We start from the raw sequence: 12,784 nt of genomic DNA on the forward strand, positions 1-12,784 counted from the left end.
AAAGGCTTCAGGAGTCAACCTCGAGGCAAAATCAGGAGCCGGAGTCCCTTAGGCAGTTCATGGCTGAACACAGTCACGTTCTGGCAACTCCTGCGACGCCGCTGGAACCAACCGTATTGGCTTCTGCCTTTCCATTGGACCATTCCAGCGACGTGGAGAGGGGGGATTTGCTGCATGGGTAACAGCCTATCCTCCATACCTTCTTTACCCAGGCTTTGCGCACTGGAGAGGACACTCCAACTTCGCCATACGGTGTCGGCACAACACGGGAAGCAGCAGTTTACCGGTTATAAGTCTTTGCTCGATTGGCGTAGAGCATGACGCCAGGGGCTGCTTCCGACGGTGGGAGAGATCATTGCATCTCATTGGGCAGCTACCGCCCGCCTTAAGCTGGGCAGTCCCCAGCCAGTAAGGTGTTGCCTCGCCACGGTCCGTTAACCTCATCGGGTGCGTGGGGTTTAGGGTGAAAACCGACAAGCGGATCGACAACTCTGCACCATGCAACAGAAAACAGAAAACTACTGCCCTAAAGCTGGGCACCTGGAACGTTAGGACAATGACACCTGGCTTCTCTGATGACCTGCAAGAAATAGACGACGCACGCAAAACAGCTGTCATCGACATGGAACTGAGCAGGCTGCAGATGGACATCGTCGCCCTTCAAGAGACTAGGCTGCCAGATTCCGGATCTGTCAAGGAGAGAAATTTCTCATTTTTCTGGCAGGGAAAACCACCAAATGAAACCAGGGAACATGGCGTTGGCTTTGCGGTCAGAAATACCCTGCTGAAATCCATCATCCCACCTACTGTGGGAAGTGAAAGAATTTTGTCCCTGCAGCTCCAGTCATCAGCAGGACCTATCACTCTCATCAGTGCTTATGCACCGACTCTGTCGTCTCCAGCAGAAGCCAAAGACAAATTCTATGATGACCTGGCCACCACTGTCAAGAAAATCCCTGTAAAAGAGCCATTGTTCATCCTCGGCGATTTCAATGCTAGAGTTGGTGCTGATAACAGTTCATGGCTCACTTGCTTAGGTCAGTTTGGCACTGGGAGGATGAACGAAAATGGCCAACGCCTGCTAGAGTTTTGCTGTCATCACGGTCTCTGTGTCAGCAACACGTTCTTCAACACAAAGCCCCAACATAGAGTCTCTTGGAGACATCCAAGATCAAAGCACTGGCACCAGCTCGACCTGATCCTCACCAGACGCTCCAGCCTTCCCAGCATCAAGATCACACGCAGTTATCATGGTGCTGCCTGTGACACTGACCACTCCCTGGTGTGCAGCAGAGTGAAACTGCAAACAAAGCGACTGTATCACACGAAAAAGGAAGGAAGACCTTGCATTGATACCAGCAAGACCCGGGATCAGAGAAAAGTGGAGGAATTTGCACAAGCGCTTGAGGAATCTCTTCCAGGCCCAGCCGACGCAAACGCATTCAACAGATGGGAACATTTCAAGAATACCGTTTACAACACCGCCTTGTCCATATTCGGCAAGAAGACCAACAAGGCGGCAGACTGGTTTGAAGCCCACTCTGAGGAGTTGACACCAGTCATTGAGGAAAAGAGGAGAGCTCAAGCAGCATACAAGGCCTGTCCCAGTGAGCGCAACCTGCAGGTCCTCCGAACTGCTCGCAGCAAAGTCCAACAGACTGCCAGGAGATGTGCTAACGACTACTGGCTCCAGCTCTGTTCCGAGATACAGATAGCAGCTGACACGGGCAACATCAAGGGGATGTATGATGGTATCAAGCAGGCCCTAGGTCCAACACAGAAGAAAATTGCCCCTCTGAAGTCTGCCACAGGCGAGGTCATCCAGGATCGGGCGCAGCAGATGGAACGCTGGGTGCAGCACTACTCTGAGCTATATTCCAGAGAAAATGTAGTCACCGAAGAAGCACTGAACAACATTGAGTGCCTGCCTGTGCTGGAAGAGCTTGACAGTGAACCAACCCTAGAAGAACTTCACGTGGCCCTGGACTCCCTTGCCTTTGGCAAGGCACCTGGAAAAGACAGCATCCCTGCTGAAGTCCTAAAATGCTGCAAAGAGATCATCGTCACTGAGCTGCATGAAATCCTCTGTCTCTGCTGGAGAGAAGGTGGAGTACCTCAAGACATGAGGGATGCAAACATCATCACGCTGTACAAGAACAAAGGTGACAGGGGTGACTGCAACAACTACCGCGGCATCTCTCTCCTTAGCGTTGTAGGAAAGCTGTTTGCCCGAGTTGTACTAAAGAGGCTCCAGGTACTTGCAGAGAGCGTCTATCCAGAATCGCAGTGTGGATTCCGAGCCAACAGGTCCACCACTGATATGGTATTCTCCCTTAGACAACTGCAGGAGAAATGCAGGGAACAACGACAGCCACTCTTTATAGCCTTCATAGATCTCACAAAGGCTTTCGACCTGGTCAGCAGAGACGGCCTCTTCAAGATTCTCCCCAAGATTGGATGTCCACCCAGGCTCCTCAGCATCATCAGATCTTTCCACAAGGACATGAAGGGCACTGTTGTCTTCGATGGCTCCACATCAGACCCTTTTGACATCCGAAGCGGAGTGAAGCAGGGTTGTGTTCTTGCACCAACCTTGTTTGGGATTTTCTTCGCTGTCCTGCTGAAGCAGGCCTTTGGAACTGCAACAGAAGGCATCTATCTCCGGACCAGATCAGACGGAAAGCTCTTCAACCTCTCCAGACTGAGAGCAAAATCCAAAGTCCAGCTGAAATGTCTGCGTGACTTCCTCTTTGCCGACGATGCAGCTGTCACTACCCACTCTGCCAAAGATCTCCAGCAGCTCATGGATCGTTTTAGCAAGGCCTGCCAAGATTTTGGACTGACAATCAGCCTGAAGAAAACACAGGTCATGGTTCAGGATGTGGACTCACCTCCCTGCATTACAATCTCTGAGCATGAACTGGAGGTTGTCCATGACTTTGTGTACCTTGGCTCAACGATCTCCGACACTCATTCTCTCGATACCGAGCTAAACAAGCGCATCGGTAAAGCAGCTACCACGTTTTCCAGACTCACAAAGAGAGTCTGGTCCAACAAGAAGCTGACGGAACATACCAAGATCCAGGTCTACAGAGCTTGCGTCCTGAGTACACTTCTGTACTGCAGCGAGTCATGGACTCTTCGCTCACAACAGGAGAGGAAACTGAGCGCTTTCCACATGCGCTGCCTCCGACGCATCCTCGGCATCACCTGGCAGGACAAAGTTCCAAACAACACAGTCCTGGAACGTGCTGGAATCCCTAGCATGTATTCACTGCTGAAACAGAGACGTCTGCGTTGGCTTGGTCATGTCGTGAGAATGGATGATGGCCGGATCCCAAAGGATCTCCTCTATGGAGAACTCGTGCAAGGAAAGCGCCCTACAGGTAGACCACAGCTGCGATACAAGGACATCTGCAAGAGGGATCTGAAGGCCTTAGGGATGGACCTCAACAAGTGGGAAACCCTGGCCTCTGAGCGGCCCGCTTGGAGGCAGGCTGTGCAGCATGGCCTTTCCCAGTTTGAAGAGACACTTTGCCAACAGTCTGAGGCTAAGAGGCAAAGAAGGAAGGCCCATAGCCAGGGAGACAGACCAGGGACAGACTGCACTTGCTCCCGGTGTGGAAGGGATTGTCACTCCCGGATTGGCCTTTTCAGCCACACTAGACGCTGTGCCAGAACCACCTTTCAGAGCGCGATACCATAGTCTTTCGAGACTGAAGGTTGCCAATACATGCTGAATTGCAGTTTGTGCTGGCAGCAGAATGCTTGTCTTTATGAACATGTGAAATTGCCTTATACTAGGACATCGAGCAGCATACCCTACTTCCAGCATAGTTGTGACCCTGACGTAACACATGCTGACGTTAACAGCAGCTGCTAGCTCAAAATAGGCACACATGCACAGAGCAGATAAACAAAATGAGAGTCAATGTAGCATAGTGTTGAATAGTGTGGGATTAGGATTTGGAAGAATTCAAATCCTTCTTTAGTCATGAAACTCACCAGATGACCTTTGGGTGGCTCAGCATAGCCTACCTACCTCACAGGAGAGGCCACAGAGACCAGTTATGCAAAATGGGGAAAGAGCAGGGTAGGAGTGGAATAAATAATGTCTTATACAGTGAATACAGGGGAGAATGTAGTCTGTAACTCCATGTCACATGTGCTTTTGCAGTTCACTCGCTGTATCACTTCTCAGCTCATCAAGTGGTTCAGCAACTTCCGTGAGTTTTATTACATCCAGATGGAAAAGTTTGCCAAGCAAGCCCTCTTAGAGGGAATCATGGATTCCAGCAGCCTTATTGTTTCAAGGACCTCTGAGCTCTTCCGGATCCTCAATATCCACTACAACAAAGGGAATGATTTTGAGGTGAGCTGAGCCCACACTGGTCCAATAACAGTTCTTTTAACAGCTGTGCCTTATTTCGAGAAAAGGTCCAGCTCCATGCAGCATCAGTGTGTCCCTTATGGATAAAAAAAAAACCTCTAGTATTCCAGAGAACACTGTAGAAAAGACATCATAAACTATAATGCAGAAATCTTACATATTGTGAACATAAGTGAATGAATGAGACTGAGAGCCATACCATGGCTGCTGTTTTATCTTTTCTGTTTGGGGCAAGGTTACTTTAAACCCCGTCTGCATACTTTAGAGGCTTGAGGGCTACCTAATTCTGATACTTGCAGCTGGATTAGACTTTGATTAGATTAAAAGAAATGGTAGAAATGCTTTTTTTGGTTGTCTATGAGATTCTGTTGCAGCAACTCACAGGAAGAAAATCCGCAATCTCCAGCAACCCCCTTATGTCTCCCTTGGCGATAAGGACAGCCCTACAAGTCATAATAGCAGTGAAATATTTGTATTTCCTCTGGGGTAGGACACTCAGGACAACGTGTGCTGCAGATGTGTCATGGGCATCTGAACATGGGCATGCAGATGTGTCATTCCCCACCTCCTCACTGGCTGTAGGATGGGAGGATGTGGACCCAAGAGTTGAGAACCAACCAATAGCTCCTATCACTAAGCTATTACTCTCTGGAACACCACAGGGAGAGGTAGAACTGCTGTATTAGGCAGAGCCATTCCAGCTGGTTTGTGAAGCTGGAGGGCACTGAAGTAGCATTGGTGTCCGTAGACGGGAGAAATGAGTGCCGCTCATCAAATGTAGCAAAATATACATATTTAAAGCACTGTTGAGGTGTAAATTCCTCTGTATTTCTTTGCCTGTTCAATGATTGGTGGTTATCCTGAATGTCTTAATTTTGTTTTCTTGTTGGATTGTTTATGCCAATAAAGGTGAATGAAATGAAATGAATGAAGTAGCATTGGGTCTTTTTCTTTCTCTCTCTTTCTTTTGTGACTTTGCTATGGCCTGGTTAGGGATAGAATACTCATTCCTCCTTGAACAGAGGATCAGTTGCAATGTCCTGTACCTTAAGAATGCAAACTCTGTCAGGATAATGATATTCTAGAAACCAAGGATACCCTCACTGAATTTTCACATATTGTCTTTGCCAGGTGAAGATCAGTCCTGGGTATCCTGATGCCAAGCTGGCCAATGGCATGTTTCATATCCTAATCTTCTTATTCTCTGTCTCTATAGGTTCCAGATGGTTTTCTGAATGTTGCCAACCTGACCCTGCAGGAATTCTTTAATGCCATCAGGGCAGGGAAGGACTTAGACCCTTCCTGGAAAAAACCAATTTACAAAATAATCTCCAAACTAGATAGTGAGATCCCAGATGCATTTAAATCCTCTAGTTGCCTCCAGGAGCTGACCCACCATGGCTAATGTACCATTACCATGGAAACCGGCATCTGACTATGAGGTGCTGCACCCACTTGAGGAAGAGAGTGGTCAGTATCCAGGCCGGTTTTTACTGCAGGCTGTGTTGCATGATCACAGTGGAGTATAATCACAAGACAATGTGGGGGAAAGGTCACTGCACCATCAATATGTCTGGTGCTTTATGGAATAAAATATTTGAAAGGCCCTGTTCCTGAGAAAGGAGTAGACTTAAGGCTTCTCATTGCAGTATTCCTGAATAGCCGGTAAACAAGCATAACTCTCTCTGCCTCATTAATTTCAGAGGAATTTAGGAATTCCTGATCTTTGCTGGATTGCACTCAGGGCTCTCCATTCCTAATTACAACCTATGTAGAGCTAAATATAAACTGGGACATGATTGTAAAATCCATGCTTCTTAACAATATAATCAGTGACGAGTCCTAGTATTCATTTTTTTTTACATATTACTTACAATTTAATACCTTCCAGAGGGGAAATTGTGTTATTGGTTGCAGCTAAAGCAACACAGGGTGTTGGAGCATCTTAGGGTGCAATCCTAACCCCTTATGTCAGTGCTTTCCAGAACTGACATAAGGGCAATGCAGCTCTGAGGTAAGGGAACAAACATTCCCTTACTTTGAGAAGGCCTCCGTGAGTGACATCCAACTGCAGGATGCAGCACACGGCCCATTGGCATTGCTATGCCAGTGCTGGAAAGCACTGATATAAGGGGTTAGGATTCTGCCCTTAAATGCTTATCAATTTATTCTTGTGGAGGCCTTCCTACATGAAGAATACCTTTTGAGAAAGTCAACTGTATCCTTATACAGTGGGCCCTCGTTATCTGCGGGAGATGGATTCCATAACCCCCTGCAGATACCAAAATTCAAGGATGCTGAAATCTGGGGGGGGGGGGCCGAGTTGTGGCACCGAAATAACTTACCTGGAGGCCATGCTGGGCCTTCCAGAGGTTTTGCCAGCATCTCAGACATGACCAGAAGCTACTTCTGGTTCGCATCAGCAACTTCTGGTTGCATCTGGGAGGTGTTCTGAGGGGGGGGGGCAGCCCTCAAAGCACTTCCTGGATTTGATCAGAAGTCACTGATGTGAACCAGAAGCGGCTTCCTGTCATGTCTGGGAGGCCATCTGAGGCGCACGCTTGGCATCTGTGAATGATCAAATCCATGGATGCTGAGCCCATGGATAAGGAAGGCTCACTGTAATTCAGTGTTTGACTACTCTCAATTCCTCCATTTTATGGCAATCTCAAAACCAAATGCATGCAAATAAGCTCCTGAGAACTCTTCTAAGTGAGATGGATGCAGGAAATGTAGTCTTGTCTGTGAACAGCCTGTGGCCCAAGCCCATGCATGGTTACTCAGAAGCAAGTCCTATTTCATTCTATAGCACTTATTCCTAGGTTAGTGTGCATAAGAGCATACTATGCATGTACAACCCTTAAGTAACTCTGTAATGCTTGTCTTTTCTCTGAATCCAGCTGAATGTTAAAGGCTTTTCTGTACATCTATATACCAAATGATTCCTTTGGTGCACTAGTCATGTCTGATGGAAAATTTGTGAGCATCCCTTCCTCAGTTTTTCAAAAAAATAAAAAACAGCAAGGAGCACTTTCCAAGGCCCTTGGGAGTGTCCCTTGCAGCACCCAATTCTATAATTAAGCCTTGCAGAAAAATGTAGGCTTTGTTGATACTCTGGTGTCAGCAGAATCTAGGATTACCTACCATTTCCAAATCCTTGAATTGCCTAGACATTATACCCAATATATCAGTAAGTAAGTAAGTAAAGAAATAAAATACAGAAAATGCTGTTTCTAGCTTTGCACTCGTTATTGATCTCATGGTCATGCCACATTTCCTAAACAGGAGATCAAAGGGGCAGCTGCAGGCACTCCTTTCTTTTTCATTCTGGACCACCTCGCAGCAGCCACACAAAGCTCTCCCTCTTTCCACCTGCGCTTCTGCTGCCCCAGCCTTTGCGCTTTCCCCAGCCGGCCAGACTCCTCGCTGCAGCGCCTCTTTCGTCCCAACAGAAGCAGCAAAGGGGGAGGAGCTACGCTGGCTGTATGCAGATGAGCCACTGCAGGGAATTATGGGATGCGAGCATCGGGGGGCGATTCGGCCTTGAGTGGGGGGGCGCCTACCATTTTGGCGCTGCGAATCGGAGAGCTTGCCGATGGCGGTCCCGGCACCCGTGAGAGGCGCGGAAAGAAGGGAGACCGCCGCCCGCCGTGGCCTGTAGAGCGGCGGGCGGCGAAGGCGAGGGTTTGGCGGAAAAGAGAAAGCATACTTACCTGGCAGGGGAAACACCTTGATCATGAAGGAGGTTTTCCCAGGGTGAGGCTCATTCATTGCACTGCGGGTGTGCTGACCCCTGCGATTTCCCCAAATGCGGGAAACTCGACTGCATAATTTGTGGTAGTGGGGGACTGCGTTCGCGCTTTCCCCTGACATGTGGTGTCCAAAATTAGATCAGTAAAGTAGTTGTGTATTATTGCTGTAGAGGAGGTGTGCCCAGACTTCGATGTTTACCTCAGGCAGCGTTCAATGAGCTTCTAATTCTTCAACGCAGCTGCTTTCAGTGTGAGGGCAATTGTTTCACCTGTCACGTGAGCTGTGGGATGAGGGCTCCCCCTATTGCTTTCTGCTTCGTATCTGTAATGCAAAAGCGGCAGCAAAGGAAAGGCCAGCCTTGCTTTGTGCAAGGCCTTTTATAGGCCTTGAGCTATTGCAAGACCTTCATTCATTCATATCCTTGTTGGCAACCTTCAGTCTCAAAAGACTCGGTATGGTGGTTCTGGCACAGCATCTAGTGTGGCTGAAAAGGCCAATTTGGGAGTGACAATCCCTTCCACACTGGGAGCAAGAGTAGTGTGTCCTTGGTCTGCCTCCCTGGTTGTGGGCCTTCCTTCTTTGCCTCGGTCTGTTGGCCAAGTGTTTCTTCAAACTGGGAGAGGCCATGCTGCACAGCCTGCCTCCAAGCGGGCCGCTCAGAGGCCAGGGTTTCCCAGCTGTTGAGGTCCACTCCTAAGGCCTTCAGATCCCTCTTGCAGATGTCCTTGTATTGCAGCTGTCGTCTACCTGTAGGGCGCTTTCCTTGCACGAGTTCTCCATAGAGGAGATCCTTTGGGATCCAGCCATCATCCATTCTCATGACATGACCGAGCCAACGCAGGCGTCTCTGTTTCAGTAGTGCATACATGCTAGGGATTCCAGCACGTTCCAGGACTGTGTTGTTTGGAACTTTGTCCTGCCAGGTGATGCTGAGGATGCGTCGGAGGCAAGCGCATGTGGAATGCATTCAGTTTCCTCTCCTGTTGTGAGCGAAGAGTCCATGACTCGCTGCAGTACAGAAGTGTACTCAAGATGCAAGCTCTGTAGACCTGGATCTTGGTATGTTCCGTCAGCTTCTTGTTGGACCAGACTCTCTTTGTGAGCCTGGAAAACATGGTAGCTGCTTTACCGATGCATTTGTTTAGCTCGGTACCGAAAAAAAGAGTGTCGGAGATCGTTGAGCCAAGGTACACAAAGTCATGGACAATCTCCAGTTCATGCGCAGAGATTGTAATGCAGGGAGGTGAGTCCACATCTTGAACCATGACCTGTGTTTTCTTAAGGCTGATCGTCAGTCCAAAATCTTGGCAGGCCTTGCTAAAACGATCCATGAGCTGCTGGAGATCTTTGGCAGAGTGGGTAGTGACAGCTGCATCGTTGGCAAAGAGGAAGTCACGCAGACATTTCAGCTGAACTTTGGACTTTGCTCTCAGTCTGGAGAGGTTGAAGAGCTTTCCATCTGATCTGGTCTGGAGATAGATGCCTTCTGTTGCAGTTCCAAAGGCATGCTACAGCAGGACGGCGAAGAAAATCCCAAACAAGGTTGGTGCAAGAACACAGCCCTGCTTCACTCCGCTTTGGATGTCAAAGGGGTCTGATGTGGAGCCATCAAAGACAACAGTGCCTTTCATGTCCTTGTGGAAAGATCTGATGATGCTGAGGAGCCTTGGTGGCCATCCAATCTTGGGGAGAATCTTGAAGAGGCCGTCCCTGCTGACCAGGTCGAAAGCCTTTGTGAGATCTATGAAGGCTATAAAGAGTGGCTGTCATTGTTCCCTGCATTTCTCCTGCAGTTGTCTAAGGGAGAATACCATCTGAAGTCCTAAAGTGCTGCAAAGAAATCATCGGCACTGAGCTGCATGAAATCCTCTGTCTCTGCTGGAGAGAAGGTGGAGTACCTCAGGACATGAGGGATGCAAACATCATCACGCTGTACAAGAACAAAGGCGACAGGGGTGACTGCAAAACTACCATGGCATCTCTCTCCTTAGCATTGTAGGAAAGCTGTTTGCCCGAGTTGCACTAAAGAGGCTCCAGGTACTTGCAGAGAGCGTCTATCCAGCATCGCAGTGTGGATTCCGAGCCAACAGGTCATTCATGTAAGTTCATCTTTAATATATTTATTTAGGTAAACTTATGTAAATTTATTCAAATTTTAAATGTAAATTAATTCTTTTTCTCCCCGCCCCCGACAGAGTGTCAGAGAGATGATGTGGCCCCCCTGCCAAAAACTTTGGACACCCCTGCTGTAGAGAGTTGGTTCAGTTGGTCTTTCTTAGTAAAGGGATGTAACTCTTTGGAAAGTGTTTTGAGGTTAGGGAAATTGGGAAAGGTTATTAAATCGCATATTAGTAAATAGTGCATGAAAGAGAGTGGGATTATTAACATTTTAAGTTGTTTTTTTTTACTTTGACAAATATTGAATGGCACAATGGGAAAAGGAAGATCTCCACAGTATAAAAGATTGCAGCACTACAGTACCGGAATCTTATCTGAATTGCAGTCTGGTTATTGGGGTATATGAGAAACAGCCTAATCTTAACGCTCAACAGTAGTCTGTACAGGATATTACACAAGAAATATACTGTACAAAAACAGAGTGCGAAGGGGATACAGAGTTTTCTGTTTTCCTTATGAACATCCAGCAGTTCTAAGTATAGGAACAACCAGAGCATGAGTGTGCAAGTCCTGAATAGTGGAAGTTAATAGCTATTGATATCTATCTTACATAATTTTGTCTAGAGCACTTTGAACTCAATTTAACGACTGAGCATTTCAGCATCTCATGGCAGAATATTCCACAGAACAGCTGTGTTGCATGCAAAAAGATGTCTTCAACTTTGCTTTTTTTTAAAACCTATGTTTTTATTTCATTCAGCATCTTAAATTATGTGAAATGATAAAGACATTCTAAGTTTCAATAAAGCACAGGTACATTGTGTATGCTTCTAGCACTCCACTCACTGCTTAGAATCCAGAGTTCCTAAAACACTGAGCACGTTTGTGTGCCACTGATGCAGATGCAGTATTTTCTGACATGCTCTACTTCTTTTCAAATAGGTTCAAGGATTCTACTTGACTTTTGGGACTGCAGCATTAATGAAGTTCAATTTGAATTATTCACAGTGATATCAAGAATCCTTTCCTAAACTGAAACCTAACTTAGGGTTTGATAGTGATTATGTACCTTGCTTTGTAATTATTGATATTGAGTTTAATTACTACTGTATGCCCCCAAGTTACTTCTTGTTGCCAATCCCTGTATTCCATTACAATTGACTACAAGCTCACTTGGGGACCAATCCTATCCAATCTTCCAGTGCAGGTGCAGCTGTGCCAGTGTGGAGTGCGCTGCATCCTGTGATGGGGAGGTAGTCACAGAGGACCCCTCGGGATATGAGAACATTTGATCCCTTCCCTCTGGGCTGGATTGCAGCTGCACCAGAGCTAGAAAGTTGGATAGCATTGGGCCCTTGGACCACTAGACTTGTGGAATAAGATAGATGGGTACCAATATAATGGGGATAATCACCACTGGCAAATGTGACAAATGGCCCAAATGTTGGTGCATACAAAGCAGCTAGAGGAAAACAAAATTTTGTGGACAGTGGGTGGACAGCCAGATGGGACTGGACTGGGATAATTTGCTTGCTTACATTGTGAAAGCCTTCTAAGCACCCGAGAGCCAGTTGTATCAACAAAAACCTGCACAGCTGATATTATAATGCAGCTGCAACTGATAGACAACAGAACAAGAGACTTGCCAAGCAAGCACAAGAGATTGCTACAGTTTTGTTTGCAATCCTGATCTTCTGTTGCAACAGATATTCTTTAGGACTGACAGGACTCACTTTTGTCTGATTTCCATATTAGATCCTTCAGAAACAATGATGTGTGCAGAAATTTTGTCTCCGCACTCCAGGCACAGTAACTGCAAGAAACCTTCAGCAACTCAAGTATCACACCTCTTGCCCCTCTCCCCTGCCCCATAATTCCTTGATTTGAAGCCCTGTTGAGCATCACCTCAGAATTTCCTTTGGGAACAGGATCAGCTGTCTTTGATCACATTGTCCCTTTCTACAACTCCCAAGATGCTACTTAGCAATGAACCCTTCCAGATTTTGTCCATCCAGTTCATTAGGGCAGAAGGTCCTTTAGATGCTTCAGAGCTGGTAACATTCTTTCTTCTGAAACAGGAGTATATAATAATTGGCATCAGGGAGGGCAACAGCCCTTGGATTGGTTTTTGACATCCACAGCCAATATAGAGCTGCCTGAGAAGTGCCTGCCTCAACCACTCTTTGTTTTCAGTTCATACTGCGTAACACTATACCACCTGGAGGTCAGGCCAACTACTCTTGTCTTGTACTTCCGTTGTAATCACAATTCTGCTGATGTATATGTGAAATATTGATGATGTGTAGGGGAGGACAGAACTAGATGAACTTTGTCTCTACATGCTGTATTTGCTTGTTCCCTGGAGAAAAACTTGTGTAGACAGGAGAACAACAGTCTCCTTCACATTGGCCCAACATATTCCTACAGTGATGTTGTTTCTTCCTGTTTGCAAGTGGCAAGTTGTTGAGCTGTTAGGAGCCCCCCCCCCCAGCTCCCTCCTTGGTCAAGAATACAAATTGGCTC

The 12,784-nt window shown here is 47.1% G+C and overlaps 1 non-coding gene across 1 annotated transcript; it reads left to right on the plus strand.

Annotated features, from left to right (window-relative positions):
* Window positions 1–8,095: 8,095 nt before the first annotated feature.
* Window positions 8,096–8,259, plus strand: LOC136638358 (U1 spliceosomal RNA). Its single transcript, XR_010793595.1, has one exon. It is a non-coding gene; the product is annotated as a U1 spliceosomal RNA (small nuclear RNA).
* The last annotated feature ends 4,525 nt before the right edge of the window (window positions 8,260–12,784 follow it).

The sequence above is a fragment of the Tiliqua scincoides genome, chromosome 1 (genome assembly GCF_035046505.1).
Source record: "Tiliqua scincoides isolate rTilSci1 chromosome 1, rTilSci1.hap2, whole genome shotgun sequence".
Lineage (NCBI taxonomy): Eukaryota > Metazoa > Chordata > Lepidosauria > Squamata > Scincidae > Tiliqua > Tiliqua scincoides.